Below are 19846 nucleotides of genomic sequence, written 5' to 3'. Positions count from 1 at the left end.
AAGAATAAAGTAGGGTGGGTATAAAAAAATCAAAGCGTTTTTTCCCATGGCCGGATCTCTGCCTTTCCCATAGCAGGCCAGCTTATCTGCTGCAGCAATTGCTTCCCTAAAGATGTAGCACACCAGTGGGCTTCCCAGCTTCTCCATTAGTTGCCTGCAATCCATTAACATGTATGAGAAAGCTAGATTGTTAGACGATAATAGTTGAATCATTACCTCTGAATCAGTTTCCACAATAAGGGGAACTAAGTTGTTACTGAGTGCTAGCCTTAGATCATTGTAAAATGCTAGAATTTTGATCACGCCCAACTATGCCTTATTGTAATTTGCATAACCAATGTTCCAATCACCATTGTGGTTTCAGATAAGTCCACCACCCCCTCCTACTTTATTATTTTCATCGTAAGCACCGTCTGTATTTAGCTTGAAGAATCCATTTGGAGGTGGTTGCCATCTAATTGATTTCTTTTGATAAGAATTTTTTGTGTGGTGATTATGGACTAAGTGGAGGTACTCCATAGCTTGAGAAATTACGTTTGTATGTGTTATTGGATTAATAGAGGTCCGGAAAAGGATTTGATTTCTATTTTTTCAGATAGCCCAAAGAATAATAGGAGTTAAGATGGGTAATGGTACCTTTTTATTATTCGTAACAGACCATTGAGTTGTTGTACTGAATGAGAGGATTGTAGGTTCCAATTGGTTTGGAGGGATCTGTATGTTGAATAGATCCCATTATAATTTTGCTTTTGGTCATGTTATGAATAAGTGGTCAATTGTTTCAGTAGTGTTTGGGCATGAAATACAAGTGTTTAATCTAATAATATTTTGATGGTATAAGTTTTCAGTCATAGGTAATTTGTTATTAAAAAGTAGCCATAGGAAGAACTTTATTTTATTTAAAACATGTATTTTCCACACCCATTGATGGGATGGAGAAAATGGGAGGTGAAGATTTTTGGAGTCTTGTAACTACATATGATAAGCTGATTTTGTGAGAAAAAATCAAAGGTTGTATTTTTCCAAAAGGAGGAGTCTTTTTTGGGTTCTGAATGTTGAATGTAAGTATTATTAATTTGATATATTATATTCATAGGAATGTACATGGATAGTTCCGAAAGGTCCCACTCATTTTTGGGAATGATAATACTTTGGACAGTTTTTGTCATATTTCGTGAGGAGATCATGTATAAGAGACCTTAGGGAGTCATTCATTATCTTCCAGAGACTAACACTGGAGCCGTTGCCAATATTCCAAACGATTCTTTTATTAAAAGTCGAAATATTTTTGATAATATCTTTCCAGATATAATGAGTCGGATGGTTTTATTTTAAACTCGTTTTGAGGATAGCATGTTTGATATTTCCCTTTTAAAACTCTAGCCCAAAGTTGGCATGGATTTGTAATAAAATGCCAAGTCAGGCTAGAAAGTAGAGCTGAGTTTTTTCCATTAGATTTTGGGATTCCCAATCCACCCATAGTCTTAGGAAGTGTAACAGTTTCCCAATTTGCTAGATGGATTCTTCTTTTGTGTTTAATGGAACCCCAAAGAAAGTTGCGTTCAATACGGTCAATTTTTTCTATACAATTTTTTCTAATAAATTTATTTGCATTGTATAATTAGAAATTGTTGCTAGAACTGTTGTGATGAGAGTAGTACGCCCTGCATGGGATAACATTTTTGCCTTCCATCCTTGTAGACGGTTATTCATACGATCGATAATGTATTGATGGTCAGTGCTTTTAGGATTGGGATTAGTGATGGGTAGTCCTAAGTAGCTACCAAACTTTGACGAGGGAGTGAGTTGGCTATAATATCTTGGGTGTTTAGGCGCACATTTTTGGAGAAGTAAACTTTTGATTTGGCAAAATTAATTTTTTAACCTGAAGCAGCTGAGAGCTTGTTGAAAATATTAATAATAGTTGAAGTATTTTTATTGCCAGCTCTTGCAAAAAGTACTAAATCATCGGCAAATTGTAGATGTGATATTTCTGTTGACACCCTACCAATTCTTATGGGGTCCCAAAGGTTTTGGTTGAAAGCATGATTTATCAAACGTGTCAAAGATTCCATACAAATAATGAATGTATAAGGGGATAAAGGGTCAACTTGCCTAATTCCGCGATTTGGGTTGAATGAGTTGGATGGTTTGCCATTTATTAAAATGGATATGGAGGAGGTTGTGACGCAAGACGTTATAAGGGAATATTACTTTAGGAGGAAAATTTAGACTAGCTAAAGAATATCTAATAAAGGACCATTCTAGATGGTCGAAAGCTTTTTCAAGATCAATTTTCAGCATCATATGGCCTGTTATACCCTTAGTTTTGATGAACAAATGAATGGCTTCCTGGACTATAATACTGTTATCAGTAGCCCTGCGCCTTTGAATGAAGCTATATTGGTTTGGACTAATGATTTTTCCTAGTAGTAGCATGATAAGGTTAACTATAATTTTTGTGATTGTTTTATAAACTATATTGCAGAGACTGATAGGTCTATATTGGGTGATCATTTATAGGTTGTTAACTTTAGGGATGAGGGTGATGTAAGTAGAATTAATTTCAGGAGGAATGTGGGAAGAGAAGAATGCATCCATGAAAATTTTGGTCACAACACAGTTATATAGTGTCATCCCATAACTATTGAAAAAATAGTGGATGGAGGCCATGGGGTCCTGGAGCTTTAAGAGGTTTAACGGGTTTAATAGCTCATACTGTAAGTTTCAGTATGAGCAATGATATTGTTAGAGAATCATTCAACTAGAGATTTTTTGCTCAAAAAATTTTATTTTTATGTGAATCATATATATCACAAGACTTGTAATAAGAGAAAGTTATTTATGGTTGAATCCATTTCTAAAAGAATAAAGTGAATGAGAAAGATAAGAAATTTGAAACCGGTAAAGAAAGGGGATCAGACAAATATTTGGGGATTAAAATAATTTGTTTGGGGGATAAAGGGACTTGAACCCCGGGACTTTATCTTCATTCTTGTCTGATTTTGTAATATGATTTACGGCATTTAGAATTTGCTAAAATTCGTAAAATACTAAGTCACTTATTGTGCTTCTTATGAGCAATCGGAAAAAACGAACTTGTTAGGATGCAGGATGAATTTATAAGACGGCAATATATGGATGACGATAAATTAATTTCAAAATCTAGAGGTAAATTGGCTGCTATAATTCTTTATAAAGAAGTAAAATGTAATTAAATGAACTTGGTACTTTTCACGAAAAAAAAAATTAATTTATATTAAAGAAAAAAAAGTATTTCTAAAATTCACAACATTAATTAAAAGAAAGTTAAATATTAAAATACTTTCCTGAAATTCCCCAAAAGAAGAAGAAGAAAAAACCTATTTAAGAAAGAATCAAATTGTCTTCGATTTCTAAAATCTAAAAGTAAACAAAGAAAAAAACCTTTTCAAGAAGGAATCTACGTAATTGCTTTCAATTTCAAAAATTCAAAATGTAAATAAACGAGGAAAATTCTTAAGAAGGAAACAAATCGTTTTCCGCTTCTAACTATACCAAAATATAAATAAATAAGAAAACTTTTCCAAGAAAGACCAGATTTATGTTCAGAATATAAAGATTTTCCTACTAATTCCTAACGCAAGTTATAATAACGGAAATGTTATAAAACAATAAAGAAGAATATTGCAAAGAAAGAGAGAGAATTCTTGCTTTTTGATGAATTATAATGGAATATGACCTCTTTATTTACAGGGAAAGAGTGACTTAACCACCAAGTAAAATTCCTAAAACCTCTTTAAAATATATGTATTCACCTTAAATACAATTCTATTTATAACACCCCCCGAATGTCTATTCAACAGATAATGTGCCTCGTTAAAACCTTAACTAAAATAAAATCTAGTGGGAAAATATCCTAGGGAAGCAAAAAGAGTACACATATTTAGAAATACGCTTTTTTGTTGCCTCGATAAAAACCTTACAAGGAAAATCTAGTGGGACAAAACCTTGTAATAAAAAAAGAGTACAACGCATATTAACTCCCCCTGATGAGAGCATCAATTCACATCCTTAAGTCATCACATTACAATCTTGTGCACCATCTTCAAAAGATCCTTGGTAGATATTTGATAAACAAATTGTTTACCGTGAAAATGGTAATAACAATTAAATTTGATTTTGTGGTTTTAAAAATACGTGATCTATTTTTATGTCAGTTGTTAAGGCAATAGATGCTAAGTGAAGTATTTGGGATCAAGATATGAGCTTAAGTCAAGATGTTAAACAAACCGAATCGCTGCCAATCGAGGCCTCGAGCTTGCTTATTTTGGGCCTCGGAGTCGAGTCCGATGTTTGCCGAGGGCGGTCGATGGAGACAAACAGTTATAATAAAATCAATGATGGCTCTTTATAGCCAATAATAAGCAATAAATGAAGAACAATAAATAAAACACAACAAATACGAGCAATAAATGAAGTGATGAGACCAAGAGAATGTGTTAGAGAGCAGAGAGAATGTTCTTGGATATTTAGTATTGACCAACCGGTGTCTACAAAATGACAAGGATCCCCTTTATATATGAGGGTAAATCTCAACATAGTACAAGTACATTTATTACAAAGAGATGGAGATGGGACATCTAATTGATGTCATGATTTGGGTCTGAATTTAACTCACTAGACTTTGTCAGCTCTAGTTATGCGCTTTGGGAACTCCCCACTTTTCAATCATAGCCATTGGTCTGCATCGCCCCGAGGTCGAGCGTCGATAGCTCTCGAGGGTGAACCTCGACCCTAGTCTCGAACCTGCGAAATATGCTTACGAGGCACCACGACGACGGAAAATTGGACCCTCCGATTTTACTGTATACAGATAGTCCTCGCGTTTCTTAGAGTGAAAGTGATAAGAAACGACCTTGAATCCCCGCCCCTCTGGTACTTCCGTAACGACGGTAGTCATAAGGTACCAAAAGACGGCATGCACATAGCCCTTAAAAGCCTTTGCATTGATTACGACAGTTGGCTTTCCTTTGGCCTCCTTCAATGTGCGTGTGGGACCTCTATAAATACTTCTCTTCTCGTTCTTTACATCTCACTGTACCACCAAGCCCCCAAAAAGGTTCCTTCTTCCTTTACTTTTGTTCTTTCTTCGAAACGCAACTTCCCTTTCTCTTCTGAAATCTTTTAGGAATGGCAAAAACTTGCGCCTCTACTTCTCAAGAGAACGTGACCTCCTCCTCTTTGCTTCCATCTAAAGGCAAAGCGGCAATGCCTCCTCGTGCTGAGGAATGTGTTCTAGGATTTTTTGCAATGGCTTCCAATTTCAAGGCCAAGAGACCTTCTTCGAAGCCGGGGCATCGTGAGCCTGTGTCTCAGTATATTATCTCAATAACAAACGTCGAACGGGTAAGGACTGATTGTCGCTGGGGGGACGCGGTGTTTGTGGAGATCCCTACTCGGGAGGAGGACATAACGACATACAAAGCCGATTTTCTCAGTGTGTATACTTACCCATTTACCCTTAGGCCGGTGGGGCCATCCTTGCCTCCGATTGATCCCGTGATTCTCGACTTTTTCCAACGGTATCAAGTGACCCTCGGCCAAATTCACCTTTCGTTCTAGCGCATTATCTATATGATCAGGTACTCTGTGAACATGGCTGAGGGGATGCCCTTCACCCTCGCTCACCTGATCAGGATGTATAGCCCCCGTCTCTTCTGTGGGGGTCTGATTAAGCTCCATTGCCGAGCTTTGAGGGCCTTTTTAGATTGCATCAAAGAAGTAGGGAATGGAGGGTGGATGAGTCGCTTTGTCCGATCTAGGACTTTTCACCTGATCCCGGTGGAAAGGATGCCGTTCCCCGAGAGGTGGAACATGGAACGTAAGTAGATACGTTATCTAGAATTTCTTTGTTTCTTTTTAGGTACATTTTTCCACGTACTTAATTTCATCTGCTAACGCAACCGTAGCAACTTACCCAGCGCGGTCACAGACCTCTCGGTCTAGGTCGGCTGGCTGGACTCGATTTGTCCATATGATGAGCGAGTGTGGCGTGATCTGTCCCAAGCTCGATGGGAAGCTAAGGACCATGGTGAGCCTTCACCCCTGTTGCAGTCGTACCTTCTAATCTGAATTGCTACTAATAGCACTCTCACTCCCTATGCTTACCTCTTGCATTTGTGTAGGTCTGGGGGAGGTCCCCTTGATGAAGGGAACATCGCTTGGTGAAGAGGGTACTTTGGGACTCGACGAAGGGAAGAAAAGACAAAGGGAACCGTCGAATGAACCTTCAGAATCCAAGAAGATCAAGGTGGAAGAAACTAAAGTCGACTAGGCAGCCCTAACTCCAGAAGCAGCGGGAAGTCCCCGAGTTGAAGGCGAGGGAGAAAATAATTTCTCGATAGCATCCAAGGGAGGGGAAAACCTGATCGACCCTCAGGGCGTAGAGATGGTGGCTTCCGAGCTGGAGCTTGATGTCGTCGCGGTCCAACTTCAGAATGGAGAGACCGCTGAGGGAATATTGGGCCAGGTCCCCGAGCGGGCCGATGGCCAAAATACTCCTTGAGCTGGGACGCATTCGGTAGGTAGTTCGGAGGAGACTAGTTTTGGAGCCCTGCGTGGACAAGAGATGGCCCTGATCGACCCTACTGGTGTCGTTGTCATCAGTGATTCTCCTCAGGGAAGGACCTTACCTCCTAAAGGAATGCAAAATGCCCCGAACTAAGAACCTTCCAATGTGGGGGTGCCTATTGGAGACAGAGATGTGCTTGAAAGGCCTTCAGCCTCTCCAGAGGGGATTCCCGAGCTCGATGCTTCACTCGTCTTCGGCGAGATGAGCAGGTAGTTTTTGTAAATCATGCCTGTCATTCTGATCTTTGTCTTTCTAACTTGTATTTTTTATGTCTTCAAGTCATGGCACTTTATAATCAGACTTTCGCCCAGCTTCAGGCTGAGGTGACCCGTCATGTGCGTGAGAAGTCTCATCTTGTTGAACAGGTTACCTAGTTTCCGTTTGCTATTGCCTAAGTGTTTGCCAGATCTCAGTGTTTTAACATCTTGGACCTGATTCGTGCAGTTTGAGAAGGAAGGTGCCCTGCTGAGGGAGGAGCTCCGAGCCAGAGACTCTGAAATCCTCAAACTCAAACGATACGTGAGAGAGATAACTTCTGAGAAGGATACCCTCCAGGAAAAGGTGGCCTTAGTCGGGCGTCATCTTCAAGATGCGAGGGTGGATAGTGACAAATATAGAGGTCTTCACTCTGAGTTATTTACTACACTATCCGGGATTAAATTTGAAGCTAAGGCACTTATATCTGTGCACAAAGAGGGTGCCATTATAATAAATGCTCAAATCGGGAGAGTGCCTGAGGAGGCCGAACTGGAGTTGACTCGAGCCATGGAACCTGATTGGTTATAATCTCGGAGGTGAACTCTTGAGGACATACATACGGGAGATATTAGTCTGTCTGTCGAGCTCGAGAGGGTGAAGACCCTAGAGAAGAAAACTATTGCCCTTTTCGCTTCCGGAGGAGTGTCGGGTAGTGTCTTAGGAGATGATGAGGATGGAGGCGGGATCCCCTGAGGAGAAGAGGCTGTCAAAGGTCTTGGGACTGTAGCCGAAACCGTTGGGGCACAACGTCCGGTGGAGCCGTCAAAGATGCATGCTCGATGATAGATTAGGGTTCTGTTTGGCCCCTTCCTTGTAAGGATTTTTCAAAGCCTTGTAAACGTACCTCTGTGAGCCATATGTATAATAGGCTTTTCGTTTTTTATCATTTCTTTTCTCCTTTGCCTTTTGAGAACAATATGTGATACTTTTGATAATCGATTCGAGATCTTAGACCTTGGGTTACACCTTTGGGCTTTTGCTATTGCAGAGAGGCCTGTAATGGTCGAAAGTCGGTCCTCGAGTGTTCTCGGGTTAGACCTAGCTTTTATATGTTGGGTCACTGTGACCTTCGATTTTAGCGCTGGCGACAGTGGCTCTTACACGTTTGGTCGGTGCGACCTTCAATTTTAGTGCTGGCGATAGTGGCTCTTACGCTTTTGCTCTTAGGCATGTTTAGTTAACTGTTTTGGGTTCAGTCTCCAAATCGGGTTTCGACTCGAGCTCATTCGACCCTTAAGTTTTTGAATTTAAGGCCGGCCCTTAGGATCTTACACTTTGGGTCAGTGCGACCTTTTGTATGGGCTAGCGACAATGGCTCTTACGCTTTGGGTTGGTACGACCTTTGATTTGAGTGTTGGCGATAATGGCTCTTACCCTTTTAGTCGGTACAACCTTTTATAGGATTTATTTTTCCCTCGTTAAGGACTTTTTGAATTTGTGTTTGCCTGACTCTTCGACGGTTCGATAGGAACCTCAATTGTGAGTCGTTATATGGCGATGATCGATCACCTCGGGAGGTTTGGCTCTGTGGCTGAGTATCTCGAAGCCTTATAGTTGGAGCTGACATGGTCGAAGCTCTTTTGCCTATGTCGAGGGTAGCCTATTTAACCAGTTCTTTTCAAAGTATATTCAAAGTAATTGAAGGCCTGTGATTATATAGTGACGGTCGGGCGTCCCCGAGTCGCGTTAGTTTGGCTGGTATAGCCTTGTGACCATAGTCATTTGTGTTTGGCCGGAGCCTTTCAGTCCCGAGTGAAGTAGTTTCGGCATCTATATCGAGGGTATGCCTTTTTAGGGGTCTTACAAGTTCGATATATAGCCTTAACTTTGAGATCGGGTTTATGCCTTTAATAAGGTCTTACAAGTTTTACATGCCTTTGAGGTCTTATAGTATTGGTAAGCTCTTACAAGTTTTACATGCCTTTGAGATCTTACAGTTTTGGATACTTCGTGCAAGTATCGCTCATGCCTTGCTTGAGGTCTTACAGGTATTGTTGCTGCCTTATGTAGGTCTTACGAGACCGAGTCTACCCGGTCAGGGTATTATTGCCTTGGTTTTTGATAAGTCGATGGAGATGGCTATTGATGGCAGTCCCTGAGTTATCGAGGATTTCTCAGCTCGAGAGCCATTACTTGTAAACTCGGGATTGCCTCATTGAGGGCTTACGATTTCGGAGTTTCAGACCCGGAGGTCTGATGGCCTTGAGTTTTTGATGCCAGTCCCCGAGTGTTTGGGACAATTTTGGCTCTGGAACTATTTTTGTGATCTTGATGTTGCCTCATTGAGGGGTTATGATTTAGGAGCTCCGATCTGGGGTCACATTGTTGTGAGTTGTTGACGCCAATCCCCAAGTGTTCGGGACGTTTTTTGGCTCTGGGCCATTTTTTGCAAATAATATCGAGATTTCTTGAAATGCAAAATGCTTTTTGGGAAGTATTCTTTGATTACTTGGTACAAGTATACACGTTTTTGTTGTTACAGGCTCGGTTATTCTATGCGAACACGGTTCGTTCGACCATTTGGCCCAGTACATTATTTTCCTATCGGGAGCCCACTTAGCGCATCTTGGCTTCTCCGAGTAGGTGACCTTCTGGGGGGATGCCCCCCAGTATTTGAGGTTGATTGTGAAAGAAGCCTTGAATACTTGTTGGTTCTTCCTTAGGTAGCATATAGATGTTGCCTCGTTAAAAACCTTGCCGGTAAAACCCTTCTAGGGACAAAATCCGGTTGAAGGAAAAGAGTGCAACGCATGCTTACAAGAGCCTGACGCCCTCGAGCTTGAGGGTGCTTCAGAATCTTCCATCGGACGCCTTAGTAGTAGTATCGTTTCAGCATTGATATGTTCCAATTGCTTGGAAGATGTTCGCCTTCCATGGTACCGAGCTTGTAGGACCCTTTACCGATTACTCCGAGGATGTGGTACGGTCCTTCCCAATTTTGGCCTAGCTTTCCTTCATTAGGGTTTCGGGTGTTGAGGGTGACTTTCCTTAGGACCAAGTCTCTGACTCCGAGATGTCGGAGGTTTGTTCTCCTATTATAATACATTTCGATCATTTGCTTTTGGGCAGCCATTTGGACCAGCGAGGCTTCTCACTTTTCATCTAATAGTTTGAGGGTCGTAGTCATGGCCTCATTGTTCGAGCTCTCAATGGTATGTCAGAATCTAGCGCGTGACTCCCCGACCTCCACTGGTATCAAAGCCTCGGCGCTATATACTAGGGAGAAATGTGTTTCCCCTATGCTTGATTTTGAAGTTGTTCGGTATGCCCATAGCACTTTGGGCAATATTTCTCTCCATTTTCCCTTAGCGCTTTCCAACTTCTTTTTTATGTTTTGGATAATGGTTTTGTTTATGGACTCGGCCTGGACGTTTGCACACGGGTGGTAAGTCGTAGACAGGATTCTCTTGATTTTGTGATCCTCAAGGAACCGTGTTACTTCACTTCCGATGAACTGCCTCCCATTATCGGATGTTATCTCTGAAGGAATCCCGAATCGGCATATAATGTGATCCCAGATGAAGTAAATGCCTTCTTTTTCTCTTATCTTCTCGAAGGCCTGCGTTTCCACCCATTTTGGGAAATAGTCAGTCATAAATAAAATGAATTTAGCTTTACCTGGTGCTGTTGGTAGAGGTCCGACGATGTCCATTCCCCATTTCATGAATGTCCATGGTGATAAGACCGAATGTAGTTATTCACTGGGTTGGTGAATCATATGGGCAAATCTCTGGCATTTGTTGCACTTTCGGATGAATTCCTTAGTGTTGTTTTCCATGTTATTCCAGTAGTAGCCTGCTCTGATCACCTTTCGAACTAAGGAATCGGCGCCGGAGTGATTTCCACAAGTACCCTCATGAATTTCTCGGAGTACATAATCTGTGTCTCCTGGCCCCAGACATACTGCTAGGGGGCCATCGAAAGTTCTTTTGTATAGAGTCCCGTTTTCGTTGAGCGAGAATTGGGCTGCTTTGGTTCGTAGGGCCCTCGATTTCTTTAGATCCATGGGTAATTTTCTGTCTTTCAGATAGTCAATATATTTATTCCTCCAATCCCATGTTAGGCTGGTAGAATTAATCTCGGCAGACCTTCCTTGACCACTGATTTGTACAGCTAAATAAAAGTCGCAGGGAGTAGGTCATCTTCTTCAACAGATGATCCCAGGTTTTCGAGGGCATCGGCCTCGTTGTTCTGCTCCTGAGGTATGCAGACCAGGATCCATTCTTTGAAATAATGTAATGTGACTTGGATTTTGTCCAAGTAACTCTGCATCCTGTCTTCTCGGACCTCGTAGCTCCCATTTACTTTGTTTACTACCAAGAGTGAATCGCATTTTGCTTCGACGATCTCAGCTCCCAGGCTTTTGGCCTATTCCAGACCTACAATCATAGCCTCATACTCGGCTTCGTTGCTAGTCAATCTTGCAGTTTTTATAGATTGCCTGATTATACCACACATAGGCGACTTCAGGAGTAAAAGTTCCTTTTCCCCCTCAGGCATGAGGGAGGGCGAGAAGTCGGCCACGAAGTCTGCCAGAATCTGGGACTTGACGGCCGTTTGGGTTGATACACGATGTCTTGTCCCCCGAGTTCGATGGCCCATTTGGCCAATCAGCCCGATAGTTCGGGCTTATGCTATATGTTTCGGAGAGGGTACATTGTTAAATGCAAATACGGTGGTGTTGAAAATTGGGTTTCAATTTTCGCGATGCACATATTAACGCAAGAGCTAATTTTTCTAGGTGCGGATACCTGGTTTCGGCATTCCCTAGGGTCCGACTTACATAATAAACAGGGAATTGCGTACCTTGCTCTTCTCGAACCAGCACACTGCTTATTGCTATCTCGAATATGGCCAGGTATAGATATATCATTTCATCCTCTTTTGACATGTGGAGCAAATGCGGACTTGTCAGATATCGTTTCAATTCCTCTAAGGCGTGTTGTCATTCTGGAGTCTACTCAAAATTGTTTTTCTTTTTGAGTAAAGAGAAGAAATGATGACTCATGTCTGACGACCTTGATATGAGTCTGCCTAGAGCCGCTATCCGCCTGTCATCCATTGAACGAACTATACATTATTTATCACCATGATAGCCTTGATTTTATTGGGGTTGATCTCGATCCCCTTGTTCGATACCATGAAGCCTAAGAATTTGCCCGAACCTACTCCGAAGGTGCATTTCTCGGGGTTAAGCTTCATGTTGTAGCTTCTGAGGATGTTGAAAGTTTCCTGCAAATGAGTCAAATAGTCCTCTGCGCGCAGGGACATAACTAGCATGTCATCAATATAAGCTTCCATGGATTTGCCTATTTGATGCTCGAACATTTTATTAACTAGACGTTGGTACGTAGCCCTTGCGTTCTTCAGCCCGAAGGGCATTACATTGTAACATTAGGTGCCATACTTCGTGATGAACGAAGTCTTTTCCCTGTCCTCGGGGTTCATCAGAATTTGATTATACCCCGAGTAGGCGTCAAGAAAGGTGAGGTTCTCGTGGCCGGCCGTGGCATCAATCAGACGATCGATGTTAGGAAATGGGAACGAATCCTTGGGGCACGCCTTATTTAAGTCTTTATAATCTACACACATTCTTAACTTATTTCCCTTTTTGAGCACTACTACTACATTGGCCAGCCACTCGGGGTACTTTACCTCTCTAATAGACCCTATTTTAAGGAGTTTCATTACCTCGTCCTTGATGAATGCGTGCTTTACTTCGGACTGAGGTCTTCTTATTTGCTTCACCGGTTTAAACTTGGGGTCGACACTATAAGGCCCCGTGAAATATTTTGCTAAAACCCGCGATCTCATAGTGCCAAGATTAGATATGTGTTAGAGATTCGTAAAATTCTTTACGGCGAGCCTGCGAGCCATGGTTAGGACTCTTTTGAACTGGTCTATGCATTAAAAAGTCAAAAAATAATATTTTCTAGAAAAGTGCCCTTTTTGCGGTCCACTATGCGGTCGCATAATAGGAATGCAGACCGCATAATCGCCGCAGAGTGAAGCAGTGTGTTGGCCAAATTGATGTCAACTATGTGGCCAATTATGCGATCGCATAATCGATATGCAGGCCGTAAAGTCGTCGTATAATTCCCAATGGGATTTTGTAAGGAGCAATTCTACGGTGCATTATGCAACCGCAGAATGGGTATGCGGACCGCATTTATGCCGTATACCTAGACAGTGTGTTCAGGTTTTGGGGAGCATTTATGCGGGCCGCATGTTAATACTTGCAATCGCAGATCTGTTCCGGGGCTCCAAATTTCTAATTTTATGACCCGACCCCATGTCGATATATTATACACTACCCTTCATTTTAGGCCTATTTTCTGATGCATTTAGAAAGAGAGAGAGGGTCCTAGAGGGAGAAGGGGTTCTTCATCAAAATTTCTCCTAAGATCTTGCTTAAACCTTGAAGATTTGTCAAGAAAGGTGCCTAGGTCTTCTTCCTAAAAGGTAAGGTTCTATAACCCAAGCTCTTAATTACTGGATATAACTAGGATAGACCATAGAAGGGTAATTGATGAGGATAGAAGTGGATATCTTGTATCCATGAGTTGTTAAAAAGTATTTGGTTAGGTCTTGAGCTAAGGATGGGATGAGGGATGGTAGGATCTTTTACAAATGGTTTTAAAAGCATAATGCACACCTAGTGCTTGAAAATATGCTCAAATGATCTAGAACTATGATAACCTCTCTAATTTGTTGTTCGATTTGTCATGTTCTTAAGAGATTAACGTTGCTAAGAGTCTCGGAGTATAGTAGGACTTAAGAAAAGCTCAATCGATGTATGTAGGCTAAACTTTCTCTCTCGGAAGTGAATTCCATATTGTTTTGTAAGTTTAAGTGTGATTTGTCTACCAAAATGGTATAGCCTTGAGTCACATTTTAAATGAAGGTTAGTATAATAATCGGGTGAGAAGAATTCGATCTGTTTAATGTTCCTAGTTGCTCTTATGTGTACTAAATGCCTTGATTTAATACGCCTATTTGTTGATAAACTGTAAAGATGTTTAGAAATGAATCGAATAAGAAAATGTGAAACAAATTATGAAATAAGCCTCGACTCAGCTCTTATGAACTAACTCCAAAAATAGAATGGCCTAAATGCCTTGTACCTTAACTATGCCCATAAGTGGCTGTTTTAGATAATGCTTTGCCTTATAAATTCATTCAATGTAATGCTAGTCCTTACACATTTCGATGTTGAAATTGTGCATTTGTCATGATGGAAAAAGGGGTAATTCAAGGATAATTGAGGTGATTGCTTACTTATAACTTCAATATGTATTTCAATTGTTGCTTGGCATTTTCCCCTTTGGGAAGAATCCTTTGTGTGTGATGATTTTATTACTATTGACTCAAAAATATATGATTCCGAGAATATTCGCTACATTGATATTGGTTGGTGATCCTTGGAAATAAAGGAGATGGAAAATGTGGAAAACCAAATGCGGCCTTCGTGCCATGAAAAAGATGAATCTTGTGAAAGGCCCAAAGAGCCAAAGAAATACTATTATCGAGAGAGATTGAGGACATTAATAAAAATTATAAAATGTGAAAGGTATTGAGGTAAGAATGGTTGTATTTATACTATATTTGTATGCTTGTATTTAAACTACAATTGTGTGTAATATCAAATCAAATCAAAAATGATTTTGGGAGTATCATTAGCAAAACCGAGGAAGGGTGGGTCATAAGGCTCACACCTAAATCTACACTTGCCGGTGTAGGGATGGATTATAGTTATTCCCCTTAATTGGTATGAACTCGGTAACATTTGTAAATTGGTAACGCCAACCCACACGGCATACATGGGAAGGAAGCCTAGATGATCAGGCCGTGATCGGACGCCATGCCGCACATATGGTGGTATTGTGCTGGGAATCAAAAATTAGAATTTTAAAACTGGAAATTGTGATCATGGTACATGTCTCCAAAGGGATGACCTAGCCGATCGGGTCATGATTGGACTCCGTGCTAACAAAGACAGCGGTATAACTCATATCGGTGCTAATGATCTCCTAACCAAAAATTATATATATTAGCTTCGTAAACTAGAAGACTTACATGTTTCTAATTGGATGCTAGTGTATTGTTGATTTTGACTTACTAATTTGTGGTTTCTTTGTTTGTATGGTTATTCTATTCTGAAAAAGGACTTTTAGCCTTACATACTCGTGCTATTCGACGGCTCTAACGTCCCTTTTGCCGGGGATGCTGTATCATTTTATGATACAGGTGGTTCCACAGCGGGCGACATCAGCTAGTGATAGTTGTACTCTCTTCCCAGTAGTCTTGGTGAGCCCCACTTCATCCTAGGGTCATGACATGTATCGTTTGTTTATTTTCTTATCACTTTTTGAGGTATAGCCGGAGCCTTATTGCCGGCATTTCTCTATTTCTCTTCTCTTGTATTTAGAGGCTCCGTAGACTGTTTGTGGATGGTGGTTGATGTTGGGAGTCCAGACTAGAAACGTTTGTACTTGATAAACATGTTTTTCATTAAACTTGTAAACTTGTAATCTTTTGTAAACTATGAATGAAGTCATTAACGGAAATGAAATGAAAGTCGATATGGAAGATTGCTTAGAGTTTTGATAAAATGAGATAACATTCCCTCTTTATTCACGAACTAGCATGGGTAGAATGAAATCTAATAGGCATGCTCAGTCGTGTTTAATCGGTTGAGCGTCGGTCGCACTCCTCGGGTTTTGGGGTATGACAAACTTGGTATCAAACCCTAAGGTTTTAAAGTGTCCTAGGATATCTCAGAGCTGTGTCTAGTAGAGTCCTTTTTATCGGTGTGTTGTCGTCCACATCTATAAGTTGGAGGCTATTTGGACATTTAGGAAAATTCCACCCTTCTTTGATATTCCGGATCGTGCTATAGAGCTTGGGATAAAGATCTAATTTCCTTGTTTTGAGTAATCCATGAGCCCGAAACAGCGAGGAAGGAATAACCCCGCAATTGAATTTGGGGGAGATTGCGCATGAGTTCGTAGGGAGGATGCGTCAAGCAGTGGAAGGATTGGAAGAACTTGTTGCTAAGGAAAGTGTCCTTGTCCCTGCTAATGTCGCCGTACCACCAGAGCGTGTAGTGAGAGAATCTAAGAAACGAAAGTGGGTTGCTGGTGCTAGTAAGCCGATTTGTTCAGTTTGCAAGAAGCGTCACTTGGGGAGATGTTGGATGACCCTCGAGATATGTTACGGTTGTGGCAAGAGGGGGCACAAGAAGAATAAATGCCCTAGGTTGGGTACACCTATCACGGTCTGCCCGGTATGTGGGAAGGAATATTTAACGATGTGTTGTGAGTCTGCCCAGCAACGTGTTTGGGGTGGTAGACCAGGGCAATTCCAAGGGCCCACACAGCAAACCAATATTGGAATTGGTATTCCCGCATTAGTAGCTTGGGGGAAGGATAAGGGGGAAGTTTATAATGTATGCAAAAATAGTGTATCAGGTCGGTGGGGCGAGTCAATTTAGTGGACCTCATCCCCATTGTGTGAAATGTGGGAAACATCATCCGGGAGTATGTTGCTATGGTACCAATGTATGCTACATGTGTGATATGTCAGGTCATCTTTAAAGAGATTGTCATTCATCTCGCCAGATCATGGGCAGGGGTGTGGCGCAGCCAGCCAGTTCTACATCTACTTAATCTATAGCGCCTTCAGGACGTGGAGCAGTCGAGGGTGGTATTCAGTTGCGGGGGAGGAGGTAGATGATGTCGGAGATGATGAGGTGCCTCTTGTACCTTAAGGACAACGTAGAGTTTGCCAGGCTAATGCTAATGTTAATGACAATATCCCAGACCCTCCTCCGCCACCTCCAAGAGTGGCTCCTAGAGTGCTTCCGAACCAAGGGTATGCAAGTGCTATTGTCCCACCCCGAATCCAGGCGGGCAATTTTCAAATAACCAATGTGATATTGACCTTACTAGAGCAATGCGGGTACTTCACGGGCACTGTAAATCAAAATGCTTACAAACATATCAAGGGGTTTGTGGATACATGTTGGGGGAGCAAGCAGACTAATGTGTTTGAGGATGCTCTTAGGTTGAGACTTTTCCTATTCTCACTTAGAGGGAAGGCATTGGATTGGCTCGAGCGACTTCCCAACCATTCCATCACTACTTGGGATGAGTTGGAGGATAAGTTCATTGCAAAATTTTTCTCACCAAGGCATATGGAGGCATTGCAAGATGAGATATTGGCTTTCAAGCAAGATCCCACAGAACCTTTGCATGAGATTTCGGAGCTTTATAGAACAATGGTGAAGGAATGCCCCACCAATGATATAACTAATGCGATGATCCATCAAACCTTCTACTAGGGAATTAATATAACAAACCAATGCATAGTGAACCAACTTACTGTGGGCAACTTCATGAAGCTGTCGTATGATGAGGCTTGTGGAATTCTTGACGAGATGGCTGACACTTCTTCCGCTTGGAAAAGTAGAGCCAATGTCCCCAGGGTGACCCCACGGTTATCCATTTGCACAAGGAATTACATGATCATGGGCAGGCTATAGGTGAGTTGACAACTACAATGAACCAACTAGCAAAGGCACAGTTGCAACAAGTTCAAAATCCTCGCCAAGTGAATGTCATGGAGGGTGTCAACATGCTTGTCAACAAAAGAAGACAAAGAGGGCAATAGAATCAAGGGAATTCAGAGCAATTTGACAATGATTGTGGTGGATTTCAAAATGATGGTTATGATGAACAAAGTGAAGAGGTGCAATAAGTGAATAATTATCAAGGTCAAAGAGGCAATTCTTCCAACCAACAACAATGGAGACCCCAAGACAATTGGTCCAATCAACAACAAGGCAATGGTAATTGGGGGAACAACAACTGGGGCAATCAGAACAACAATTAAAACAACCAAGGAAATTGGAATGGTAATAACAACAATTGGGGGTGGTAATAAAAATCAAGGTGGATGGAACAATGGAAACCAAGGAAACCGGGGGCAAGGCTTTCAAAGGCCCCCAATGTACCAACAACCGAACAATCCACCTCTATTTCCATCTCAAGTTCCTAGTTCTTCTAGCAATGATATGGGTAGAATTGAAATGATGTTCGAACAGATGATGAAGAAGAATTCGGATTTTGATGCACAGTTGGCTTCCCACAATACCTCAATCAGAAACTTGGAGGTGCAATTAGGCCAAATCTCACAGTTTTTAAATACTTGCCCTAAGGGTGCTCTACCAAGTGATACGGCAGTGAACCCGAAGGGTGGGAACAATCATGTTATGGCGGTAACAACAAGAAGTGGGAGTTGCGGTGATGTGCATGCCTCCAACCAAAAACAAATTGTGGATGATGATGTTGAGTTGCAAGAAGATGAAGTTCCTTTGGTGGTTGAAAATGTGATTGATGAAAATGTGAATGAAGAAGTGAAGATTGATATTCAAGATGTCTAGGTGGAAACTCAAAATGATGTGAACCCGTCTAGGGATCACATAATATATATACCGGAGCCAGTTGTGCCTAAAGCCAAGGCTCCTTTGCCAAGGCCACCTCCGCCTTATCCTCAAAGGCTCGCGAAGCAAAAAAATAAAAATCAGTTTAAAAAGTTCATTGACATGATGAAGAGCTTATCCATCAATGTGCCTTTGGTGGAGGCTCTTAAACAAATGTCGGGCTATGCTAAATTCATGAAGGACTTGGTAACAAAGAAGCGGTCTATGGATTATGAAACTATAAAGATGACTTACCAAGTTAGTGCAATAGTGCATTCAATGGCCCCGAAGCTTGAAGATCCTAGTGCTTTCACCATTCCTTGCACTATTGGGAGTGAGGATTTTGCTAAAGCTTTATGTGATTTGGGGGCTAGTATCAATTTGATGCCCTATTCCGTTTTCAAGACTTTGGGTATTGGGCAGCCGAGGCCGACTTCCATAAGATTACAAATGGCATATAGAACGATGAAGAGACCATTGGGTATTATTGATGATGTGCTTGTCCAGGTGGACAAATTTATCTTGCCAGCTGACTTTGTGATCTTGGATTGTGAGGTAGATTATGAAGTTCCTATCATTTTGGGGAGACCTTTCCTTGCTACGGGGAAGGCCTTAGTTGATGTGGAAGCAGGAGAACTTACCTTCCGTGTGGGTGACGAGAAAGTGGTCTTTCATGTGTGCAAATCAATGAATCAGCCCAACACTACCGAGGTGTACTCTTTTGTGGACCTCGTTACATCAGTGATAATTGATGACACTTGTGCAATGATCAATGTGGAGGATCCATTGGAGGCCGTATTATTGAATCTTGATGTCAATGAGGATGCAAGCCGAGTGGAGTGCGTGAATGCTTTACATGTAATGGGCTCTTACTCTTATGAGCCTAGAAAATTATCTTTGGACATCGAGAATAGAAAGACTCCACCAACAAAACCTTCAGTTGAGGAGCCTCCGGTGTTGGAGTTGAAACTGCTGCCTCCACACCTCAGGTATGAGTTCTTAGGCTCAAATTCTACTTTGTCAGTTATTCTTTCTTCTTGCCTTACTAATATGCAGGTTGATGCGACATTGGCGGTGCTTCAAAACGGAAAAAGGCAATTGGATGGACCTTAGCTGATATTCGGGGAATAAGCCCTCATTCTGTATGCACAAGATTATTCTGGAAGATGATGCAAAGCCCTCCTTGGAGCATCAAAGGAGGTTGAACGAGGCAATGCAAGAAGTTGTGAAAAAGGAGGTGATCAAGTGGTTGGACGCCAGGGTTGTGTACCCCGTCTCTGATAGCTCTCGGACTTCACCAGTGCAATGTGTACCGAAGAAGGGTGGCATGACTGTTGTTACAAATTCACAAAATGAGTTGATTCCTACAAGAATCGTTACCGGTTGGAGGGTATGCATGAACTACCGCAAGTTGAATAAAGTGACCCACAAGGATCACTTTCCTTTGCCTTTTCTTGATCAGATGTTGGATTGACTTGATGGGCGTGCCTTCT

This window comes from Nicotiana tabacum, chromosome 11 (genome assembly GCF_000715075.1).
Source record: "Nicotiana tabacum cultivar K326 chromosome 11, ASM71507v2, whole genome shotgun sequence".
NCBI classification, from domain to species: domain Eukaryota; kingdom Viridiplantae; phylum Streptophyta; class Magnoliopsida; order Solanales; family Solanaceae; genus Nicotiana; species Nicotiana tabacum.
This window is presented reverse-complemented; position numbering follows the sequence as displayed.